This window comes from Ictidomys tridecemlineatus, chromosome 4, assembly GCF_052094955.1.
Source record: "Ictidomys tridecemlineatus isolate mIctTri1 chromosome 4, mIctTri1.hap1, whole genome shotgun sequence".
NCBI classification, from domain to species: Eukaryota; Metazoa; Chordata; class Mammalia; order Rodentia; family Sciuridae; genus Ictidomys; species Ictidomys tridecemlineatus.
In genome coordinates, this window is record NC_135480.1 from 125038831 (window position 1) to 125063774 (window position 24944).

Below are 24944 nucleotides of genomic sequence, written 5' to 3' on the forward strand. Positions count from 1 at the left end.
GTCATAAAGCTCTACTTAATACAATACATGACTCTAATGACTTCATCTATTTATAATATGCTGGGAAACAATGCCGGAGAAACCAGCTAGGGTTACTTTGGGGTAATCATGGTGGTGACAACTTTAGATGGCTTCAGTCATGTGAAGCTGATCACATGCATGTGTAACTAACTTGTAACTGGCTCTTAAAATCTCACATGCACCCTTCTTCCATGATGGGCCCTGAGCCTGGGAGGAGTTTTAATATTGTGTAGACAGCATGACAAAAGACATCCTGTATGGCTTGTAAGAAGAGTCCAAAGCACCAGTAGGAGCACATGAACAAAAAGGAGCAAGATGACAATTATGCAAGTGATCATAATAACCATTTTTTTCCACCAGAAGTCCCAGGAACCAAATCAATGACTTATCATTGCTCTTTATCCAGGGAGAACATTACATAGGCATTACTTTATGTTTTCATGTGTGACTTGAGGTTTGTGACTGTACAGACAAGATTTTGTCTTTATAACAGCAATTGTTCCACAGAAAATAGAAAAACAGTGAGAGACTGCAGCTACAAAAAGAAAAATAAATGTTTAATAGGGACTTGTCAAGTTAATCTGCACCTTCCAAAAAGAAAGTACTGGTGACAACTTATCTGTTCTAGAACAAGGCAATGACAATTGGGGAAGATGCTGTAGAGCATCCCACTCATGGACAGAGTCCATGAGGGACTCTTAAAATGAATAGTGAATGACATGCCTGACTAGAAGTCTAAGTTCAGCTCCCTGAGTATTTTCTTTAACACATTAGGTCATGATCACAAATCCACAGCCCAATAAGACCAACAGGAATTTATTTAGGAAGACTGGAGATTTCTCACACTATGGCAAGAAATATCCAGCCCACATTTGGTGGTAAATGGATAAAGCTGGAAAGTATATGCAAAATAAGCCAATCCCCCCAAATCAAAGGCCAAATGTTTTCTCTGATATGAAGATGCTAATTCTCAATCAGAGGGTAGGGCTAAGGGAGAATAGAGTTACTTTAGATTAGGTAGAGGAGAGTGAAGGGAGGGCAGGGGATAGGAAGGATAATAGAATGAATTGGACATTATTACCCTACACACATATATGACTACACAACTAGTATGATTCTACATCATGTACAACCCAGAAGAATGAGAAACTATACTCCATTTATGTATGATGTGTCAAAGTTCATTCTACTGTCACGTGTAACTAATTAGAACAACATAAAAAAATAGCCAACCCATCTCTGGGGGACACACTACTTAAGCCCCCATTGACTTGTCCCCTACCCTGGATTTAATGCTGTGTGCAAAACAGCAGAGCTCTTTGTGTCAACTCTGGCAGTATATCATCTGGATGTACAGCTTTGACATCCACAGTCTTTGGGGCAGGGGTCAGAGCTCCCATATGCTTATAAGGAGAAGGTATCCAAGACTTTTGGGGCATTTAAACTTACTATCATTTCGTTTTTTCTTCTTTTCTTTGTTCTTTTTAGATACACATGACAATATAGTGTATTGTGTCATATTATACACATACCTCTCCAAAGACTCCAGGCCATAGCCAAGGTGGGTTTGCCTAATAGGCCAATATCCAACACTTGAATAAGACTTTCTCTCTCCACCAAACCTGCTTGCTGCCCTAGAGTTATATGGCAAGTGGAAATTACATGATGCTTCATGTCCTTGGGACCAGTGCTGAATAGCATGGCTTGTGAAATGCATGTCCTGACACTGACAATACAGTGTGGATACCCATATATTACATTAGCTTCTCAAGACCTTTAAAAGTGGTGGTTTGAATAGCTCTCTTGCTAGGGAAGACTACATAGGTTGAGGCATATTTGTGTCCTTTATTGTTTAGCTAGAGGCCGATATGATCAATATTCCAGTCCCACACTAGTTTTTGTTCCCAATGTGGCTCAAAGGACAGGACTGGAGGCAGAAGAATCTGTCACTAAGATGTGACCAAGAGTAAGTCATTATGTTTTAGGGATAATTCTGTCTCTGACCCTCTTCCATCCTATTTTAGCACTTTCTAAATTACTTTTTCTGTACCCTCCTCATCAAGTGGGGTCCTGGCCAGAGCCTGCATTATAGTCAAAGTATCCAGCTTTATATTTCCAGGTACAAAGTTGACTGTGTCATAAATAATCATTTTTTTCTAGCTTCCTGTCACATTTCTTGCCACATGTTAGCTTCCAAGGCTTTTCCAGTAAAGATCATAGTCCACTTGCAACTGTGCCATCTATAATTTAAGGCTATTATAAAGTGTCCAGTTGTTAGTACAATATCCAGTGACCAGCTGACAGGTACTACGATCCACATTTCATAAGTTTGTCTTCTGGATGCAAAGATTTTTCTCCTGTCTCATTCCAGATGGTATGAACAACAGATTGTACTGCAAAATCAGTATAAATCCTTGGCTTCCCCCATGCTGAACCCACCTGTATATGAACAATTTTCAGGCATGGGGTTACCCCTCTTATACCTGTGAGATCAGTGGCACTGGGGCAGCCACCTGGGATAATGAGGAACAGGTAAAAGCACTTATTCAACAAACTATTGATGAGAACTCTGCGTTGTTGTAATACACATGCCATTTTTTAGGGGTCTGTGCTACAGGAGATTGATGCATGTTAAATAGGCCATCCACCCACCTATATGTCAATTCACATTACGTTCAGTAAAGATTTGGACAGTGGCTCCACTGTGGTAGGTCATTTTATACTCCTAAAAACTGCTATTATAAATAGCTATACTAATAGTTTCAGCTCCCTTCTACACTTATGGACAAAATCCTATAATCACATTTTCCAGTAAGCTAAGTTCATCCCATCTACTGTACAGGTGATATCTAACCACATTGGCATCCCTGGTAGAGAGGTATCCAGAGATTGTACCTGGGCTTTTCCAAATTTGCTTTTCCAAATTCTCTCTGCTGGGGGACATCTCAGTTCCATCTGGCTTCTTCATCAGCCCATGTAGTAGGCATGGATATTGTGTGAGAGCCTGCTAATAAGAGAGGGTCCAAAAGACCCATCTACATTCTTTACTGCTTGGGTGATGGAAAACGTTTTCACTTTATCTCTCACCATGTCTAGAATCAAATGGGTCTTACCTGAACAGATCATCCCATGAACTTCATAGGGCCTTGGATTTTGTTGAGGTTGACAGCCATCTCCTGACATGTACTTGCATTCTATAACAGAGGATGATCTTTCCCAGTTAGCAGGATATCATCAATTTAACAGAACCAGATAATATCAGTAGAAAATGAGAACAGATCAAGGTTCCAAGTCACAATGCCATGACAGATGATAGGACTGTTCAGATATCCCAGAGAGTGAACCTGGAAGGTCCACTGCCTTTCCCAACAACTGAGTGTGAACTGGTCTTGCAAGTCCAGTTTCAAAGGGTTGTTGAAAAAGGTGTTAGCCAAGTCCAGAACCCCATGCACAGAGCCAAGGGAGGGTGCATTTAATGAGTACAGGTTTTAATTTTTCAAGATAAAAAAGTTCTGGAGATCTATTGCACAACATTCTGAATATACTTAATATGGTAGAACTACAAATTTGGAAGTGATTAAGAGGTAAAAAAAAGATTTAATAACCTATGTTCAGTATGTGCAGTATATGGCAAATCAATTATACCTAATAAACCAGTTAAAAATAAAATTAGATAAACAAAGAAAGCAATCCACAGAATGAGAGAAAATATTTGCAATCTAAATTTGATGAAGAATCATTACTGAGTTTTTATAGCTCAACAACAAGGAAGCAACCCAATTTGAAATTGGACAAAGAACAACAATATGCCTTTCCCCAAAGAAGATGTACAAATAGTCAATCACAGGAAAACATCACTGTCATGAGGGAAAAGAAAATCAGCAATTGGTGGTATCACTTTACATGCATTACAATGGCTGTTTTAAGCTAAATGAAAATAAATGTTATAGGGAATAAGGAGAAAATGAAACTAAAAATTTTCTGTTGGGAATTTAAACTAAGCAACAATGTTGAAGGTGGAATTATTACATGATTAAGCAAATCCACTTGTAAGTATGTTCCAAAGAGAATTTGGAAGGAGAGCTTTTAGGACTCATTTTTCCAAACTGGACAGTGCAATTTAGACAATGGAAAATCCTATTTCCTCTGAATATTGTTAGTGCCGTATGGCTGGACTCCAGCTTCATCACCTGGGCAATGGATATGATCCTTGCCTTTGTGTGTGGACTGGGGCTCTTTCTCTTCTTATTTCCCTACCTCCAGGGTAATCCATCCTTCCTACCATGAAAGAGAAAGGGAGAACTCAGAAAGGGAAGAAACCCATAGGCCACACTCAACAAGAAAAAAAATATTCTTTTTTGTCTCCTTTTTTTCCCCCTCAAATAAATAAATGCACTTCAAAAAAGAGAAATCTCAGGACAGAACAAAAAGTCATTCTGGGACAGAAATGAGACATGATTTTTTTGCTACTATGAATTATATAGTGCAGGGCACAAAACACACAAATAGGAATAGCTCTGCAGCCATCCAGCTGTAATGACAACTAAGGCCCATAACCACTGGCTTCAGCAAGGGAACGGTCAAACCCTCTCTGCACTGAGACTTCACCCTCTGCTCTCATCCTTTAGAACAGTGCTCCATGTGTGGGGGAAAGAGAGATAGAGAGAGGGACATAGAGAGAGACTGCACACTTTCTGTTAGTGTAAACTTTCTTTTTCTTTCCTACTTTTTTCACTTTACTTTCATAACTCCTTAAAGACCGGAGCACATTAGAGTCTTCTGGGGTGACAGAGGACATGGGTCAGACTTCCATATCTGGGAACATTGGAATATAAGGAACACAAGTGGGAGAGAGAGACCCCTTGGATCCCCTCCTCATCAATAGCTCAGTATCCTTTCCCTCCCTCCCCCTTCTTTCTTTCCCTGTTCAGAATCCCAAAAATCCTTACAGAGAAAACTAAGTGTGCCACGCCTTCCTCAAAATCCTTCTGTGCATGCCAACTGGTTAGAATAACCTCAGGTTCTCACCCACTGCCTTAAAGTCCTGCAGGGTGTGGCCTCTGGGGGCCTCTGTGGCCTTACTCTCACCATGCCCCTCACCCAAGGCATTCCACCCATGAGGGGTTTTCCCTGATCCATTTGGATGCTGTTCCTTCCCAGAAACCCTGCTTGATTTCCCTGTGCATGGAATGCACACTCCCCAATGATACAGGGCTCCTTCCCTTCTCAACGGGCTTCTTCCTGAATCCCCATCCCAAAAATCTGTCACAGTATCCAGGAGGGACAGGTCTGTTTTTCCTAATCCATGCCACTGCCTGGCCCACTGCTATCTACAGTATGTATTTTTTCATTGTCACACTCCTCTTCCCCAAGTATAATGTCATGGAAATCTGTGTGCCAGAACCAGATTGGAATTACTTGGAACATGACCACAAGTAACTCATGAGTGCCTGAATGGATTCTATGGGAAGTGGGAACTTAAGGCCAGAGATGACCTGAATTTGTCCTTTGAATGCAAGTAGAAACACCATTTCTGAGCCCAGAAATAGCCTGGTGCTGAGCCCTGAAGGCAGGAGGGTGATGATTTATTCAAGTTCACAGCCACTGTGCAGAGGCTGCTGAACTTGTGGGATCCTGTATTACTCCAAAGTGAGTAGCTACAGAATGTGGGTGGAGAGGCCTGGGGAGCTGAAGGAACTGTGTATCTGGTTTGTCATCAAGATCAGTGGGGTCTAATCCTCGTGTCCTGGCAGAGTCAGATTTTCTGACTGAGACCCACTGCCTATCTGCCATTCTCTGTCTCTCTCCTCTGGGCCCTTGGAGGCTGTGATGACCATTCTTGCCTTCTGCATTCAGTGAGCCCACAAAGATCCCAGCTAGTCCCATGAGGTTCTAGTCATCGCTTTTCCAGTGGCTTAGACCAGGTGCAGGGGACCTGTAGGAGGTGGGTATAGCTGAAAGCCATGAAATTGAGTCCTCAGTTGTAGAATCAGCCCCTGGCATAGGCCCTTTGTTGCACCCCAAGAGCCATGTCCAGGCAGGCCATGCTCTATGCCACTGCCCAGCTCCTCTTGTTCTGACCTGCTGCAGTCAGGGAACAAAGGAATGGTGATGACCTGGATTCATCTGTGCCCTAAGTCCTTTTGTTCTGCACCCAGCTCTACTGTAATCACATAATCTATCTGGCTCAGTAGGTTCTAACTACACTATTCTTTCCCCAGGGGCCCCAAAAGTTGGCCTCAGAGGGATTATGAACTGAGAACCCAGATCCAGGATGTGGGAGGGTGGGTGAAGACAAGGGCACCATGGGGAACTTCTAAGGGGACGGTTGTGCATGGTTTCCTTGGGTTTCTTTCTAGTTAACCTTAGAAAGCTCCTGTTTTTTTCAGGGTTTTTGACACACCTGTGCAAGTTAACTTTATCCTATTCCTTACTGTCACTTGACTTTATTTCCAATTCATTTTTTAAAAATATTTTTTTAGTTGTAGTTGGACATAATGCCTTTATTTATTTTTATGAGAATTGAATCCAATGCCTTGCATGTGCTAGATGAGCACTCTACTGCTGAGCCACAACCCCAGCCCCTATTTCCAATCCATTTTTACAGTTTGAGAAACCCAGTGCCTTCAAAGATGCACACTCAATGACTTACCATCATCATTTTCCCCTCTACGGAATGCCTATGTATTCCAGCTATTGTTTTCCTTATTATTTACTCAACATACTCCCAAGAATCTGCCCTTGACTTCTGGGCCATGGGCCATGAGGACCTGAGTGTGTGACCATGAGGTATGTGTCCAGCAGACCCAGAACCACCACTGAGAGCCTCAGGCCCTAGAAGCAGAGCCTCTGCAAGAGGATTTTCCCTGGAGTGTGCTTCTTGGTACCTCAAATTGATCAGCAGAATAAGCCTGAAGTTAAATGATTGTCACCAGTAACTTGTGCTCCATTGAGCTTTTTTCCTATTTCTTTCCATTTAAAGAAATATTTTAAGGAAAACACTTCAGAGTCAGCTGCAGCAGCTGCTCGCTTTTCCTAGAAAAGGCATCATTTCACAGGCAGATCATGGGCTATGGAGATTAGCTGTGATTCATGACCAGGGAGATGTTTTAAAACGTCAGCCAATCTGCTCTACTGGAACTGTGCACACCTATCACATGATGGGAAGTTCATTTTGCAGGTGATTCTTTTCGATTTTAGCAACCCAAACTGTGAGAATAGTTTAACATGTATAAGAACCGTAGTGTCTGTTTCATTTAATATCAGAAACAAATACTGTACCAATTCCTTTTAATTTCCTCACTGTCATTGCCATCATGAAATAAAGTAATTTCCATGGAATCATGAATAAGGTTCATGAGATTGTATAATTAGTCAAGAACTAACTTGAATGACAAAAATGTTGAACTAATTGAAGACTTAACTAGAAGCTCTTAAAATATTTTATAAAACACAAGGCTTTCTATTATAGTCAGCTTTTTCACTGCTGTTCCTAAAGGACCTAACCAGAACAATTGTAAAGGAGAAAAAGTTTATTTGAAGAATAACAGTTTCAGAGGTCTTAGTCCATTAGGAGGCTGGCTCCATTCCTCAGGGTTCAAGATAGGACAGAAAATCATGAATGAAGAGTGTGGCAGAGGGAAGCAGATCACATGGTGACCCCAAAGCAGAGAGAGTGTCCACTCTCTAGGTACAAAATATATACCCCATAGCTATGCCCCCAATAAACTACTACTTCCAGCCACATCCTACCACTTCAGTTGCCACTGTTAATCCCTATCAGAGGATTAATTCACTGATTGGGTTAAGAATTGTACAACCCAATCATTTTTCCTCTGAACCTTCTTGCATTGTCTCACACATGAGCTTTTGGGGGACACCTCACATCCGAACCATAACATTTTCCTATTGACATCTCTTGTCCCACCGCCATCTTCAGTCCCATCACCATTTCCTGTCTTAACACCTTCTTCTCTTCCATTGCTATCTTCTGTCCTCTTGCCTTCTACTGTTCCAGCAATCTCAAGCCATGTTCTCTCAGGCCTGTCCCTACCTTATCCCTCTCCTGGTGAAAGATGGCTACCATTGTCTCATGCCTCTTCAACTCTTTACACAAAGAATCCCACAGAAATCATGTTCCCACCCACCAGAGGACTCATTCTGTGCAAACCAACCATTCTTACAGGTAGAGGCTGAAAGTACCTCTTTCATCAACTCTCATGTGCAGATACTGCAGGAGATACTGGTCAGCAAGAGAACAGAACTGGAAATTTGTAACTTGTGAGCAAAAAAAGGAATCAGATGACTCCCTTCATTCTCTAGGAATTTACTGTGCTCCAGTAAAGTCACTGGGCAATGATCAGGACACTACCATCCATAACCCTTCTCAAACACAAAAGGCAAGCCAGAGCAGCTTTCTATTCCTCAGCAGCTTTTTTACCTCAAGGTCGTGGGAGAACTCTTATAGCAGAAATGCAACCAGGTTTTGTGGGGCTTTCTGAACAGCAAGGCTCTGGTGTCTACTACATCGACCTCTACTGGACATTCCTCCATGTTATTCAATGGACTCTCTAATTCCATACCAGTACAAACTCAGAATAAAGAATCTGCATGACATTTTTCTCCCAGCCCATGCTCCATCCCGTTGTCAGACTTCAAACTTTCACTCCAACAGTATGGTGGTCTCAGTCCCCACCACTGGCTCATATTCAGAACCAGGGCTAACTAACATTGTCTCTCCAAATCCTGTCAGTCATTCACCTCTGAATAGTGCCTGTTGCATTTTGTGCCCTACAACCCAAGATAAGGATGCAATGTTCTGTTGTGACTTATTTTTAATACTTAGAACATCACCTTTTGGAGAAACAACTAAAAAGTATGGGGGCTTCACCCTATGTGGTCAAAACATCTCAGGAAATCTTTAGATATCTCAGAGCCAGCACATGGCCTCCTGAAAACAAAAGTTCACTGCTAGATTGCCAAAGTATTTTATCAGCAATGAGCACCAGAAGATACTGGAGTAAAAGGTAAGAAGATACTTTGAAAAAAGGTTCACTCAGCACTGGTGTGGAGTATTTCACAAGATCCAGTTATCTCTAGACCCAACTGAGCCCAGGTTAAAATTGCCAAGCACAAATATAGCACCATGATTCTAGGTAATAGCAGACAGAAGGGCAAGGAACAAGAAATAGTACAGGTCGGGAAGTACTCAAGCAATGATCTGGTGCACAGTCTGAGGATGATCCTAAAAAAGCTTCCCAATGAAGGTTCTAGAAATCATCTCTGAGACAAAGTCAGGAAGAGACTTGATAAGATTCTCAAGAAGTATCTCAGAAAATTATTCACCAAGAGACCTAGACAAGGAGTATACAGATAGCTTGCAAGTACATGCAAGAAGGAAGCTGGAGCAGATCAAAGAGGGCATGATTCCTATGAGTGGTTATCATTCCACGCTTGTGATGTATCATGTCTCTGACCTGCCTGACATGGAAACTAGGGATGGGCCATCCTTGAAAGGTTGGGAAACCTGCAGGAACACCTCCCAGGAGCTCTCTCTCCCAGATATTGGCACTCAGCAGGTGCTAGAAGCACACATTAAAAGCCTCCATGTAAGACACAGGTGGGGCCTACCACTCAAGGAAGGATGGAGATTCCTCAGAAAACTTGGGATGGATCCACCATTTGACCCAGCTATCCCATTCCTTGGACCAAAGAACTTAACTCAGCATATTACAGTGATACAGCCACATCAATGTTTATAGCAGCTCAAATCACAATAGCTAAACTATGGAACCAACTAGATGCCCTTCAACAGATAAATAGGTAAAGAAAATGCATATATATATATATATATATATATATATATATATATATATATATGCTTCAAAGAAGAACAAAGTATAGTGTTTGCCAATAAATAGATGGAGATGGAGATATCATGCTAAGCAAAATAAGCCAATCTCCAAAAAACCAAATACCAAATGTTTTCTCTCTATGCGGATGCTAATTTACAATGCGGAAGTGGTTATGGAAGAAAAGAGTTACTTTAGATTAGGTAGAAGGGAGTGAAGGGAGGGGAGGAGGTATATGGGTAGGAAGGCTAGTAGAATGAGTCAGACATTATTACCCTATGTACATATAGAACTATATGACCTGTGGGATTCTACATCATGTATAACCAAAGGAATGAGAAATTATACTCCATCTCTATATGATGTTTCAAAGTGCATTCTACTGTCATGTATAACTAATTGGAACAAATTCTAAAAAAATAAAGTCAAATAAAGTCAACAAGAAAACACCTTGGATGAATAAGTAATTATACCCAAATTGCAAGATAGAAGATTAATATAGAAAAAACTTATCTCTTCCTCACCTATGTAGAATATGAATTTTTTTAAATCATATTTTCATTAGCCCCCAAGTTAATTATTCAGAAAGAAAACTAACAAAATATTTATAGGATCTATATGAGGAAAACTTAAAACTGTGATGGAATAAATAAAAAAAATATCTAAATGAATGAGAAGGTATTTGATGATAACATGTACATGAAAACTAAATATTATTAAAATGTTGTCAGTTCCTCCCAACTTGCTCTATATATTGAATGTGATCCAAACTTCCGATGAGTCAATTTGTTGAGATTGAAAAACTGAGTTTAATGTTTATAATAAAAGGCAAAATCCCAGAATAGTTAAAACAATACAGGTGATGAGCAGAGCTGGAGGGCTGACAGTACCTGACTTGAAGACCTACTGTGGAGCAACAGCTACCAGTAGAGTAGGATACTGGAGAAAGAATAGACAATTAGGTCAGTGAAAGATAAAGAAGAGCCCAGAAACAGACCTGCATCAGAACAGCCAACTGCTGTATAGTAAAGGAGCAGAGGCAACACAGCAACACAGAGCAGAGATCTTTCCAGCAAGTGGTGCTGATTACCTGGATGTCCCCATCAGCAAGGCTACTGACACATATGGAAGGAGACTCAAAAAAGGGGGAAGAAAAAATACTTGTAGAAATAAGGGCTAGAGGTCTGGGGTTGTGGCTCAGTGTTAAAGCGATTCCTACCACATGGGAGGTACTGGGTTTGAGGCCCAGCACCACATAAAAATAGATAAATAAATTAAATAAATGTTTTAAAAAAAGAAATAAGGGCTAGAAACTTACAAAAATTGATATAAAACATAGACCACTAGATTCAATGCTTCCATTTTGTAAAATAAAAACAAACATATCCATTCCTAGACACATCACGGACAAACTGTGAAAAGGCAAAGAGAAAATCTTAGATGCAACAGATAAAAACTTCTCATGCACAAGGGGACCACAGGGAGATTATTAGCTTTCTTCCAACCAGAAGCATTGGAAGAAAGCTGTGGGGTAGCGTATTCCAAGAGTGTAAGGGAAGATCACCTGAAGAGTCTATGTCCAGAAAATCTATCCTTTAATAATAAAGAAAAATAAAGATACTGCCAGATAAAGACAGCCTGAGAAAATTTGCTGCCAGCAAAGTAAACCGTCTAGATGAAGATAGTAAAAGAAAATTGAGAAAGATTTAGTTAAAATTGACATAAATAAATAAGCATGAAAGAAATTTGATTTTTATGATGAGTTAATGCAACACAGGAAGAATTGAAATTTCAGAAATCATAAAAGAAATAATTCCTGAGAAATGAAAATCCCATAGATAAGAATTTTCAAAAAAACTTATGAAATTGATGGAGCCCAAGCAGAGATCTACAAGGAAATAAATAATGTCTGGATTCCAGGGGGAAAGAATATTGAATAAACTAAGGCCTCCTCTGACAGGGTGAGCAAGTGAGGTTGGAAGGAAGAATCTAGAAGGCCCAGGAGGGTGGAGGACATGCTTGCTGGAGGGTGAGGCAAGGATGTGGTGCAGCCTCCTCTTCTTGCCCCTCCTCTGCTGTCAGGATCCCTTTATGATGGGAGGGCACAGCCCTTTGACACAGGCCTGGCCCCTACTCCCCATTTTTCAAGAGAATTATCAGGACTCATTTGTCTGTACAAGACAGTGCATTTTAGATGATGGAGAATCCTCTCTTTCCTCTGAATAGCATTAAGTGCCGACTGGCTGAACCCCAGCTTCACCACCTGGACAATGGATATGATCCGTGCCTGTGTGTGTGGACTGGGGCTCTTTCTTCTTTTATTGTCTTACCTTCAGGGTAATCCATCCTTCCCACCACCAAGGAAAACTCAAGAAGATAAGAAACCTCAGGTCACACCCAACAAGAACAAAAACAGATATTTTCTTTTGTCTATTCTTGTAACAGTGATCTACTTTATGCTTTGAATATAGCCCCTGCTTCTCTACCACTGCAATTTATTTTTTAAAATGGACATGTTTCTCTTCCCATTTCCCTGCTCCTCCCTAATCTGTGGGGAAACAGAATTACCTTTCTTCACGATTTTAGGCAGATTTATCTGTCCTGAGTACACCCTCCATAGGAACAAAGTAGAACAGATTTTGAGGATGGTAGTAGAAGATCTCAGAAATTACTATCTCCCAAATTAACAAGTGAATTACAACTCTAGTAGAGAACACATATGGAGTGTAATCTTTGAATCACCTCTTTAAAAGCCCCCTGTTCTTGTTGATGGGCAGATTCACAGCCTCTGGAAAAGGAGATCCCTGTGTTTCTCCTTTGCTAGAAAAGCAATAAGCCTTCTTTTTCTCAAAAACTGTCCTAATTCCTGGATTGGCATTGGGAACAAGGACCGAGCTTTCAGAGACACTATTATTTTCACTTTTCCAAAATAAGTAGAATCACTTCAAAAAGAGAAATCTCAGGACAGAACAGAACATCATTCTGGGACAGATGGGCCAGGGCAGGGAGACAGTATAAACTAGGGCTTCTATGATCTGAAGCTCTAAGATCAATCATGTGGTGAGCTGCAGGTTCCAGAGCAAAACACACAACTGTGACTCTATGGCTGAGTTATGGGCTCCTGAGGGAGTTGGGAACATCTGGAGAAGGACAGGCCTTTAACACTGAGTCACCTTCTCCTGGTGGGTGACTGGAACAAGCATTTTCTCTGTGTTGGACTGAGAATGTGAGGGCTATGCTGAGCCCTTAAGCCCTCAGTTACAGGCTGGAGAAACCTCTGGCCTCAGGGAGCAGAACCCTGCCTGGCAACTGAGAAGAGCCTGTGGAAATGCATCTGTCCCTGAGCAGAGGACCAGTGACTGAGGACGTGCATGGTGTAGTTTATGTAGAAAACACCTTTTGGTGTTTTCTAAGGAAGAAAAATTAAGTATTTTGCCACTTTACAAATGTTCTCTGAATAAAAGTGTCTCCACTAGCTAACTGTAGAAAGTTAAGCTGTTCAGAAACATGGAATGTCTATAGTTGGTCTAAAAGAGCAGAGGGAGAACTGGGCCCCAGTCTCTTTTTATTTTTGTGTCTGTCAGCATCTGAAGGTAAAGAAGGTGCTGTACAAGAGTAGGCAGAAGAGGGACACTCTGAAAGGTAAGGCCTTGCCCTTCCACCCCAGTGGTGACTTGCAGTCTGCTGTCCCCAAGAGACCACAGCCATGTTCCAGAGAAGGTCAACTGCAGAGACCTGAGAGGGAGATGCTAGGAAGGAAATCATCATACCAGAGACACTTCTCAGGTTCTGTGCTCAGAATGAAGCTATGGTGGGCCAGGGGTGGGCGATGTCCAGTAGGATGGTGTGGGCAATACTGGACCCATGGTATCTGTGATACCGTCTGTATGAGAATCAATCAGTTCTCAGTTCCCTTTTCCCAGATGTGACGATTGCACACCTGAGAAATGCCAAGGCAAGCATAGAAAGCAAGTTTATTTAAAGAGTAGAATACAGACTTCACTGCAGAAAATGGGTCCCAGAGATGGGTATCCAAAGAAGTGGGGTGTCCTGTCCCTTTTATAAATTCTAGAACTCCTTTGTTCTCATTCTCTCCTTATCTTGGCCTTCTCCTCTCTACATCTTGTGTATATGACCAAATTGTGGGGGAAATGTGGAGTGCTCCAAGCAGGAAAGTTGCAGCACAGGAAGCAATAATTAACAACTCCTACAACTCCCTGCAGGGAGGAACAATTCCTGGGGCAGGTTACCTTTGCAACATGTTGGAAGAGGAGAGGGAAGGGCTTTGGAGATGTCAGCATTTGATTTTCTTTCCTTTACAACCAGCCCATATCTATCTGATCCTACATTGACCGCTTTTTGTCATAGTTGTGTGTTCTGCCTCCCCACACCTTCATCTGGATATGCAGGTGGAACTTCCTTGTCAGTGTGGACAAGCCCTCACTTCCTTAAGATACATTCCTCTTTGAGATGACCCAATCTTTCCCCCTGCAGGGTGGTTATGAGTATAATGGGGGCTAGCACAGATGGAAGTAAATGACAAAATGCTGCTCCTCCACGGGGATTGCTATCCCTGTAACCTGTCATGTGGCTTTGAATACTGGTGCTTGCCTCCAGAGTCTACTGTACCAGTCTCCCTCATGTGGCATTCCTCTCAAGGTGAGGAGAGGCACTCACTTCCCTTTTCCACAATAACCAGTCTCGATTTTCAGGTTATAATGATTGCTGGAAGAAAGTGGAAGAGACTGAAGACCTGGTTTAACTTTTACAAAGGTGAGTAACTTTACACTTCTTCCTGTCCTTCTTACCCCTGTCTATGATATGACTGGAGAACACAAAGGTCTTATGGGGCAGGAGGGGAGTTCTGAATTTGGGTAGGATTGAACTACAGCTGTGGGGCTGGGAGAGTAAGTGCTTTATAAACTGGGGGTATGGGGCACAAGGGGCAATGAACCACAGATACCTTTCCTCCTGGCCCCATCTGCTCCTGGCTGCAGCCTGTGACTCCTGTCTCTTGCAGCCACCTAGGGAAGCTCCATGATGACAGCAGCTTTTACCAGTTCTTAAAAAGAGAAGTCCCAGATGAGATGTGGAAATCAGAGACAGCTAGAGTCCAACAATCACGTCTATTACCTATGGAGGATGCTCCAGCCACTGTCTTCTTCCCTTTGGCTTCCTCGACTTCTTTTAGAAAGCACCCTCTTCTTAACTCACCAGACCTAATGACTTCCTGAGTTTCTGTTGGGTCACCTCATCCCTGAGTGCTCTCAGTCACCAGAGTCTCTGATTCTTTTTGAATAATATTCAGAATTTCCTCTCTCCCAACTCATCCTCCCGATCCAGTGGCCTGCCCTCCATCTCTGCCAGGACCTGGCTTGACCCCTCCTCCGTGTGACTTAATGACACTCACACCGTGAACCAACCAACAGAGCTCCTCTCCACCCAACAACTGTTGGTTGCCTTCTCCCATGCCAACCCCATCTCCTGTCTCACTGCCTTCTCCAGGTCTATCACCACCTCCTGGCCCACTGGAACCCAAATAAAGTTGTTATGGTCATTAATCAAAATAATATTAAATTTCCATAGCTTACTGAGTTTTGGTGGTGACTATGAGTGTGAGCAAAGGGAACATTCTGATGTCTTTCTCTTGTTAATCTTACTAAAATTCATGAATAAAATAATAATGGGAAAATTCAATCATTCTAAAAATATCTTGTCCTACTTCATTCCATTTTACTAAATATTTCACCAAAATATTCCCTGAAATAATATTAATAACTCATTATTAAACTTTTATATGCATATGAAGATGATTTTCTTAGAATTTTCTCCCAATAATGCATTGTGTGCTCATGTTCTCCAGCCAAAAATTCTCAGAATTATGCATATGTAAGGCATATTTTCTTGTTAAAAAGATAATCTGCCCTGCACTCTTTCTCCTCTTTTAGTAGTGCAATAGATTTCAGGTTTATTGAAAAAATGTTTCTTTTTCTTTTACAAGAAAGGATAGTTGAACCCCACAGCCTAGTGAAACAGCAGTTTCTCCCTTCATCCACCTGTCATCAGATGCACCAAAGGATAGCAGTAGTACTGGCACCTCTTTGGGTATGTATGACACACCCCAACATTATCCAAGGGAAAGAGTGAGTCCTTGCACAGTTCCCCCTTGCATGAGGGCCTTTTATGTTAAGGTGTTAACAACAAGGTGATCAAAGTGATCTTGAAATGTCTGCTTCTCTTTGTTCATTAATACTGTTCACAAGGACAACTAGAGATTTCTTACGCTTTGCTAAATAGAAAATCAGTCATCTCTCCACATTAGAGTCTGTGTTCTCCCAATAACTAGAAGCCTTGTCCTTTCAACAGGGAATTCTGGATTACCCCATAGAAGGTGGAGATCAACTATCAACTACCTGTTCCATGAGGTGCTCCTTGGGTGAGCAAAGGTGCTTAACAACTTTCTGCATGTCAAGTCAGTAGGGAATCACTAGTCCTTGACAAGAGCCTCATGAGTGTATTTGTAGGGTCAGGAGTTCTGGCCACACTCCCAGAGGGTCCCATAAACCCATAGTGATTCTGGAGAAGAGGCCATGCTGGAAGGTTTGAGCACCCTCCATTCCCCTCCCCCTAAAACTATTGTGTGATTCAGGGCAAGCCTCTTATTTTCGCACGTGAATGCCAAGGACCTAGCAATTTACTTAATTTGTGCAAAATGATAAGAATTGTGTCTGATTGTTGATACTTGTGGGCTTTCATTTATCACCTCAGCCCCAGGCCTCACTATCAGTGAATCAGTTACAGATATGCCAGTCAGGCCTCCTCTCCCAGGTATATTCCAGTGCACTCTGTGAGAGGGCACCTCAAGAAGGTCAGAATTTAGTCTCAGTCACTGCCTCAAGCATCCAATTCAGGATGTTCCCCACTAAAGTGCCACAGTTACAGTACAGAATGAGTGTTCCCAGTGTGTAGCTCTTCAGATGCTCTGGGAGGCCTCAGGCCCTGCCCCCTCAAGTCTCCCATGGGCTTGGGGCTCAGGAAAATAGTTGTTATGCAGTACTGATTAGAGAATAATAACAAGGGGAAAGTCATTATGTGTACAATACAAATTATTCTTTCTTAATATTTGATTTGAGGTTAGTTGAATCCATTGATGAGGATGACAGATAAAGGTTAACAGTATATAATATATAAACCAAAGCACATTATACAAAAGTAACTGCAAAGTATTTAACCAAATAAAAGTTTCTGTTCCTAATGGCTCTGTTATGACCCTCAGAGCAAGTTTATTGCTACTGGCAGGATAATAAATGCATTTCCAAGGTCCTCTTGGCAATGCTTCATTTCTTACAGTTGTGATTAACATTGGTTTAACATTGGTTTCACTAGACAATTGGCAGATGAAGTTCTTTTGAAAGAAGCACAACCCTATCAGGGTTCTGCTTGTTCCCATTACAGTCTGTAGTTTCTTGGCAGGAACCTTCTTAAGCTGCAAGGCCTTTCTAAGTAGAAATGTCACTGGCAAGTCCTGTAAAGAGGCATCCACGGTTGGGGCCAAAACTTTCTACTTAGAGGGAATAATTGACAGAGAACCCCTTCAGATCTTCTGTATGCAGGATGCTCCTCTTCACCATGAACCCTAGGATCCAACAGGGACCTGGACTGTCAAGAGCCAGGGAGGTACCCACCACCTGCTGACTAACAATGAGTTAGACAAGGATGCCTCTTCTCCTTGATGTGCACACACAGGTTCCAATACTTTCTTGCCCACCTCAGATGCCTATACTTCAGGACTCCTGGAGCTGCCCAGGGGCCCAGAAGATGATGTTTTACAGGAAATATCTTAAACTTTATACATTTATGGATTCTCTAAATTAAAAAAAACACTTGATATTCCCAAATCTAGGTATGATGTATTTTCTTTCTTTTGCCTTGGCCAAGGAAAGAAGTAAAAATATTTAAAATTAAAAAAAAATAAGTTAAAACCTTCAAACTGATTTTATGACTTTGCTTTCTTAAAAGTAAGTAAAATTTCATAGAAAATTTAAGAAGGATATAATCTCAGAATTGAGGACAGCACTTTTAATTGGACACATTTTACTTAAGACAAACCTATCACAACATCCTATCTGCCCTCATTCCCCACACACCTGGACCCACATTGACCTTGGCTTCTTTCTAGGCCACTGGTAGAAAAAATGCAAAATAACCCAATTTTATTCACAGTGTTGACAAGACACACTGAAGCTTTATCATATCCTTTTGGTATGACTGACGTTAGCTGGCATGGTCTAATGTAAAGAGATAGGAAGCAATGTGTATTTAAGCTTCTACTCATGTCTCCAAACTGTTTACATATTTAAAATATTGATTACCTTCAAAATGTCACTATAAACATGAGAATGGCCTCATGGAATAATTAAATCAGTATTTTACCTTCAAGGAGTGACATCACACTAGTTTTGTTTTCTAGGTTATGTCACTTGGATTTATAATATTCTACACATCCACTTTGAATGTTGGATTTATAGTCTATGTATGACAGGTACACAACATCAAGCAATCAACCACTTTACTAGTCTCAAAGAATCTGAGTGTGCTTGGGCTGTTTACTAACTGACTCTTGCATGATGTCACTTATTGTCGCTTGTTGGGGAAACAAAGGCAGAACTTCTCCAGCCATGTGATTCCACCATCATCCACAGGCCCCATTAGCACCCCTGCTAAAAACACTGTGGTGGCCCTGAGATCCATGAGGAGCTCACCAGTGACAACCAAACTCTCCATACCTGCCTATTATGGTTGAGTTATGTGCTCCCAAATTCATATGTGGTTTCAATTGCCAGTACTTTGGAATGTGATATTATTTGGCAATAGGACATTTAAAAAATAATGTCCTTATGATTGTCTATAATCCATTCTGAGTGGCGATCATTAAAAAGAAGAAAGTAGCCTGGGTAAAGGAGTGGAGTGCCAAACAAGACTACTATAACCAATAGAATTAGTTTTTAAGAAAAGAAGAAGAGATAAAGACCTCAGATAAGAATAAATTAAGGGAAGGCATGACCACTAGAACAGTATCACTGAAGATACTTGTTATGGTTTGGATCCAGAATGTCGCCAAAAGACTCATACTCTGATGGCTTGACCCCCAATGCAGTATTATTCAGAGGAGGGGCTTTTAGAAAGTGATTGAATCATGAGGACTTTGACCTCATTACTGGATTAATTCCCTGATAGCTTTATAATATGAATGGATTACAAGGATGTGTTAAAAACTGTAGATAGTGGGATCTAATTAAAGGGGGCAGGCCCTTGGGGACTATAATCTTGTTACCAGTCCCTTACTGTCCCTCTCTCTGATTCTCAGATGCCAGGAGGTGAGCAACATTCCTCTGCCAAGAGAACATGATGCCCTGCCTCATCATAGGCACAAAGGAATGGAGCTGGCCATCACAGAAAAACAACTTCTGTAACCATGAGGCAAAATAAGAGGTTTTCTCAGGTATTTTATCACAGTAATGAAAATGTAAGATAATACAAAGGAAATACTATATCCAGAAAAGGAAAAGCAAATCATCAGCAAATGTGAAAAAGTAAATCCCACTAGAGGAAGAGACATGCAAATGAGAAAATAGTAAAGAATCATAACATTATCAATACAGCATTTATTAAAATTCTAAGATGAATAAGACAGGAAGTAAAAACATAGAATATTCAAAACCACCAGAAGAAAAAAAGCAAGATGACAGGAAGGAATAAGTACATATCTTTTAATAATCACACTGAATGCAAATGTTTTTAATTTTCCATATAAAAAATGCAGATTGGCTAAATGGATTAAAAATAAAACCTAATGATATGCTGCCTACAAGAAACTTAACTCATGTGCAGAGATATACACACAATGATACTGAAAGAATGGAAAATGCACCAAGCAAAGGGAATACTAAAGCAAAAAGAAGTAGCTATATTTAGAAGTGATAAAACAGAATTTAAAGACAAAATCAGAAGGAAAAGAAAGTCACTATGCATTGACAAGGGAATAATTCATCACAAAGATATATTTCTTATAAATACATAAGCAATAAATTTTGGTGCACCCAATTTTATGAAACAATCATGATTAGAGATAAATGTAAAGATAGGCCACAATAAATACATCTTCCAGACCAAAAAAGAAAAATAAACAGAGAAACACCAGATTTACATTATACTATTGATCGAAAGGATTTAACAAACATCTAAACAATATTCCATCCAGCAGTTGCAAAATACACCTTATTTTCTTCAGTGCACAAAAAAAAAGGTTGTCCCAAATATTAGGCATTGGAGCAAACCCTTCCAATTTTTTAAAAAATATTTATTTTTTAGTTGGACCCAATATCATCTTTATTTTATTTATTCATTTTCATGTGGTGCTGAGGATCAAACCCAGGGCCTCGCACGTTCTAGGCAAGCACTCTACCGCTAAGCCACAACTCGAGACCCCAATTTTTTTTAAATAAAATAATTTCTTATATTTTATCTGATCACCATGAAAAGAAACTAGAAATAACAGCAGAATTACAAATCACATGGAGACTAAGCATCATATTACTAAAAGAATAGTAGGGGGCTAGGGATATTGTGCAGTTGGTAGAGTATCTTTGTTCCATGCACAAGGCCCTAGGTTCAATCCCCAGCACCAGAAAAATAAAACAAACAAAACCAACAAAATGAAATATAGAGTGAAATTTTACAATTCCTTGAATCAAATGAAACAGAACCACAAAATACCAGAACAGGGAAAGCAGTTCTAAGAGGCAAGTTTACTGCAATGAATGTGTATACCCAAAAAAAAAAAAAAAAAAAAAGGAACTCAAATCAGTATCACAATTCATTATAGTATTACAAAATGTCACACAAAAAAATCCAAATTCCATGGAAGGAAAAAAACCAGTAAAGATTAGAGAAGAAATAAATGAATTAGATATTAGATTAATATAAAATAAATGAATTTTATATTAGATATAAAATAATAATACAGAGCATAAATGAAACAAAGAGTTGGTTCTTTGAAGCAATAATACTGACAAATGCTTAAACTGAAAAAAAGAAAAAGAGGGAAGCCGTCCCCCAAAAAAATATGAAATTAGACTTAAAAAGGAGTCTGAACAAATGATAAAGTAAAATTAGAAGGATCATTAGGAAAAAATTTGAAAAAGTTATGCTTAATAAATTAGAAAACTTAGAAGAAATGGAAAAATTTCTGGACACATATGACTAATCAAAATTGAACCAAGTGAATATAAAATACCTAAATAGATCAATTGCAAGTATTAAGATTAAAGCAATAATAAAAAGTTTTCTGATTAAAAAAAATCCTAAGACCAGATGGAATCATTCCTGAATTTTACCAAATTTTTAAAAACTAACACAAATACTGCACAAAATAATTCATAAAATAGGGAAAGAAAGCTTTCAAATTCATTCTATGAAATCAGTATTAACCTGTTAAGAAAACCTGTAAGATAAGAGACAGCAATGGACCAAAATCTCTGATAAACATTGATATAAAAGTCTTCAGTAAAGTACTTTCCAATTTAATAGGACATTAAGAAGATAATATTCCATGATCAAGTATGTTTCATTCCAAGGATGCAATTCAACAAATACAAATCAATAAATGTAATAAAGCACATAAATAAATTCAAGGATAAAAAGCATACAATTATCTCAACTGATACAAAAAAATCCTTTGATAAAATTCAGCATCTCTTTGATAAAAACCCTGAAAAAATTACATATAGTAGGATCATGACTCAACACAGTGAAGGCTACACATTATATAAACTGAGAAAAGCTGAAAACACTTCCTATAAGATCAGGAACAAAACAAAGATGCCCACTCTCACCATCCTTATTCCTTATTCAACATAGTACCAGAATTTTTAGCCAGATAAATTAGGCAAGAGAAAGTGAATGGTTTATTAAGATTAAAGTAGGAAGTCAAATTATTTTCCTTTCTCCTGATATGATTATATACCTAGAACATTGGGGAAAAATCCATCAAAATACTTTTAAAACTGATAAATTCAGCATAAAACTCAAATTTCTTTTATGCTCAATACGAGCATGCAAAAACAGTCACGTTTTTATACACCAATAATGAGTTCTCTGAGAAAGAACTTAGGAAAGTTATCTTATTCACAACAAAGAAGATAAGTAGAAGGAGGAGGGGAAAAGGAAGGAGAAGGAAAAGAAGGAGAAAGAAAAGAAGAAGAAATACCTCAGAATAAACCTATCAGTATGTGAAAGGTTGCTACAGTGCAAATTACAAAATACTGAAGAAAGATATTGAAGAACACACTAGAAATTGGAAACACCTACTATGTTCATGAATCAGGAGAATCAGAATTCATAAAATGGTCATACTACCCAAAGCAATCTACAATCCACAGCAATCTCCAGCAAAATATCAATGACATCCTTTGTAGAACTAGTAAAACCAATTCTAAAATTCATACATAAGCAAAAAAGATCCAGAATAACTAAAGCAATTTTGAGGAAAAGGAGTAATGCTAAAAGCACCATGATACCTGATTTCAAATTATACTTGATAGTTATATTTACAGAAACAGTATAATATTGGCATAAAAAGAGGCAGATAGAGCAATGTAACAGGAAAGAGAACCCAGATATAAATACACACTGCAACCAGTTATCAACAAAGGTGCCCAAATACTGGAGAAAGAACAGTTTCTTCAACAAATGGTGCTAGGAAAACTGGACATTCACATGTAGAAAAATGGAAACTAGATCCCCATATCTCACTCTGTACAAAAATCTAGTCAGGATTAAAGTCCTTAATGTAAGATGGGATACTTTGAAACTACTAGAGAGAATATAGGGGAAACAATTCTCTGTGGCATAAGCCCCCAGTTTGTGGTACGTTATGATGGCCACCCAAGGAAACTAGTACACTGCTCTTATTGAAAATGAGTCATAGCTAACATGCAAAGTAACACTCATTTGCCACTTTACTTGTTAGTTCTGAAATACCTTTTCTGTCATTTTATTCTAATTGAGGGAGGAAGGCTTCTCTCCAGGAAAGAAGTGTTTAATTAATAGTTAAGTTATTGGTGAAAGCTTAGTCTTCAGCTGTCATTGGCACAATGAAGGACCATGTGTTAATAACAAGCCTAGGCAGAAGACTAGATTTAGATGCTAAAATAAATCTTTAAATAGAGATCATGGTTTGGAGAAAGAGAGTGTACTCTGACCCATTGCATATTGTCTGCACCTCCAGTTATCTCCAGCAGGTGTCACTGCACACACTGTGTAATCTCTGGCATAATAGAGTGGCCAGAGAAGACTCTCCAGGTGCTTGCAGCTGGATGCCAGGAATAGACTCAAAAAAAACTGGAAAAAAATCATTTAACTTGCTTTGTCAGATTCAGCCGTCACAAATGAAGAAAAACATTTGTGATGAAGAATGGGCTCAGCACATTCTTACTGACTCATTAGTAGACAAGAGCTGGTGGCAGGGACTGGGAATTAGAAACCTGCATAAAGTTTGAAAAGATTCTCTTTTTTAGGAAAATGCCAAGGGCTACCTGGATTACCAAGTTTATATTCTTTTTTTATTATTATTACTATTTTTTTCATTTATAAACATACAGATACTAGTTGATTAAGACTTTATATTCAAATTCTGTAAGGCTTCATATAAAATGGTTTGATACTAGGAAAACATGTAATCTGATATAATGCAGTCTGTTAACAAAGTGTAACATAAAAATGCAAATGTCATTAAAAAGCATAGCAGAGAGAAAATAGAACATTAATATAAGGCCATCACACTATAATGCCACCATGGTGATAGTGTGCAGAATATAGCTGAGACTGTTTGGAAAGAGCCATTCAGTGAGATGATCTTTGTTAGATAGTCCTTATATGCGGAAATGTTCCATTGTAAAAAATGCCTTAGAGATCATTAGTCATGTAACTTTGGTCATAATTAAAATTACATTAACTTTAAATCTCTTTACCTGTGCACAGCATCCAGAATATGAACAAAAGTAAAATTCATCATGGGGGTAGAAAAACAAACAGCAATAATGAAATAATGAACACAACATACACTAGTATGGCAGTATGTAAAAATGTGGATGTGTAACCGGTGTGATTCTTCAATCTGTATACAGGGTAAAAATGGGAGTTCATAATCCACTTGAATCAAATGTATGAAATATGATATGTCAATGTTTTGAACAAGTAATAATAATAAAGAAAGAACACAGAAAGATATTTAAGAAAATAAAAATCAGAAATTAGTCCACTTCCTGCCTCTTCAAATTAAAAAACTTAAGAGATTTCACTAGGACATGAGAAATGGATTGTCAGATTGGCAAAACCTATTTTACTATTATCAATACATTTGGAGATTTGATATCTAAGAGAGACAAACTGATACTTGAATTTTTCTTGCAGCCATTTATTTATTTGGATTTGTTTGGGGCTGCAGCAGATAATTGCCCAATCTTCTTTCTTAGTTAATGCTTATGTTCAATCCCAGAAAACTTCCTTCAAAGTGCAGTTCTATGGACAAACTTGATCCACACCAATTTGCCTGACTCTAGTGACCTCAGTTATATCTCCATTCATTTGTCACAGGGTTTCTACATGTATGGTATATTATGAGATTAGTGGCTTTTTTAGTCACATTCTATTTGATCATAATGATATTTGTCCTTTTTTTGGACAGTATGGAACATAGATTTTGTTTTCACAGGTTTGATGCATAAAGTGAGAATAAATCCATGTTAGTGTCATATTCTATCCTTTTGAGAAGTGGGCAGTGGAACTATAAAGGGACCTATTCCCCTAATCTTATTTAATTTTTAGAACAATTATTAATATGAGCAAATAATTACTTCTCTAGGCCTCTGAGAGGCTCTTTCTAGCTCATTTAACAGAGATGTATTCATCAGTCACTATGTGTCACTCCTAAGATGAGTGTTGTGTTGTCCCCTGTAGTAGGACACAACATTGGAAACAGAAATAACATTTAAACTCATCCAAGAAAGCTCA

General features: G+C 39.3%; 1 long non-coding RNA gene across 1 annotated transcript in view; it reads right to left on the reverse strand.

Moving 5' to 3' along the window:
* Positions 1-557: 557 nt before the first annotated feature.
* Positions 558-24944, reverse strand: part of LOC120886436 (uncharacterized) — a 39465-nt gene continuing 15078 nt past the window's right edge. The window contains exon 3 of the long non-coding RNA XR_013438014.1: positions 558-3215. This is a non-coding gene — a long non-coding RNA (uncharacterized LOC120886436). The remainder of the gene's footprint in view (positions 3216-24944) is intronic.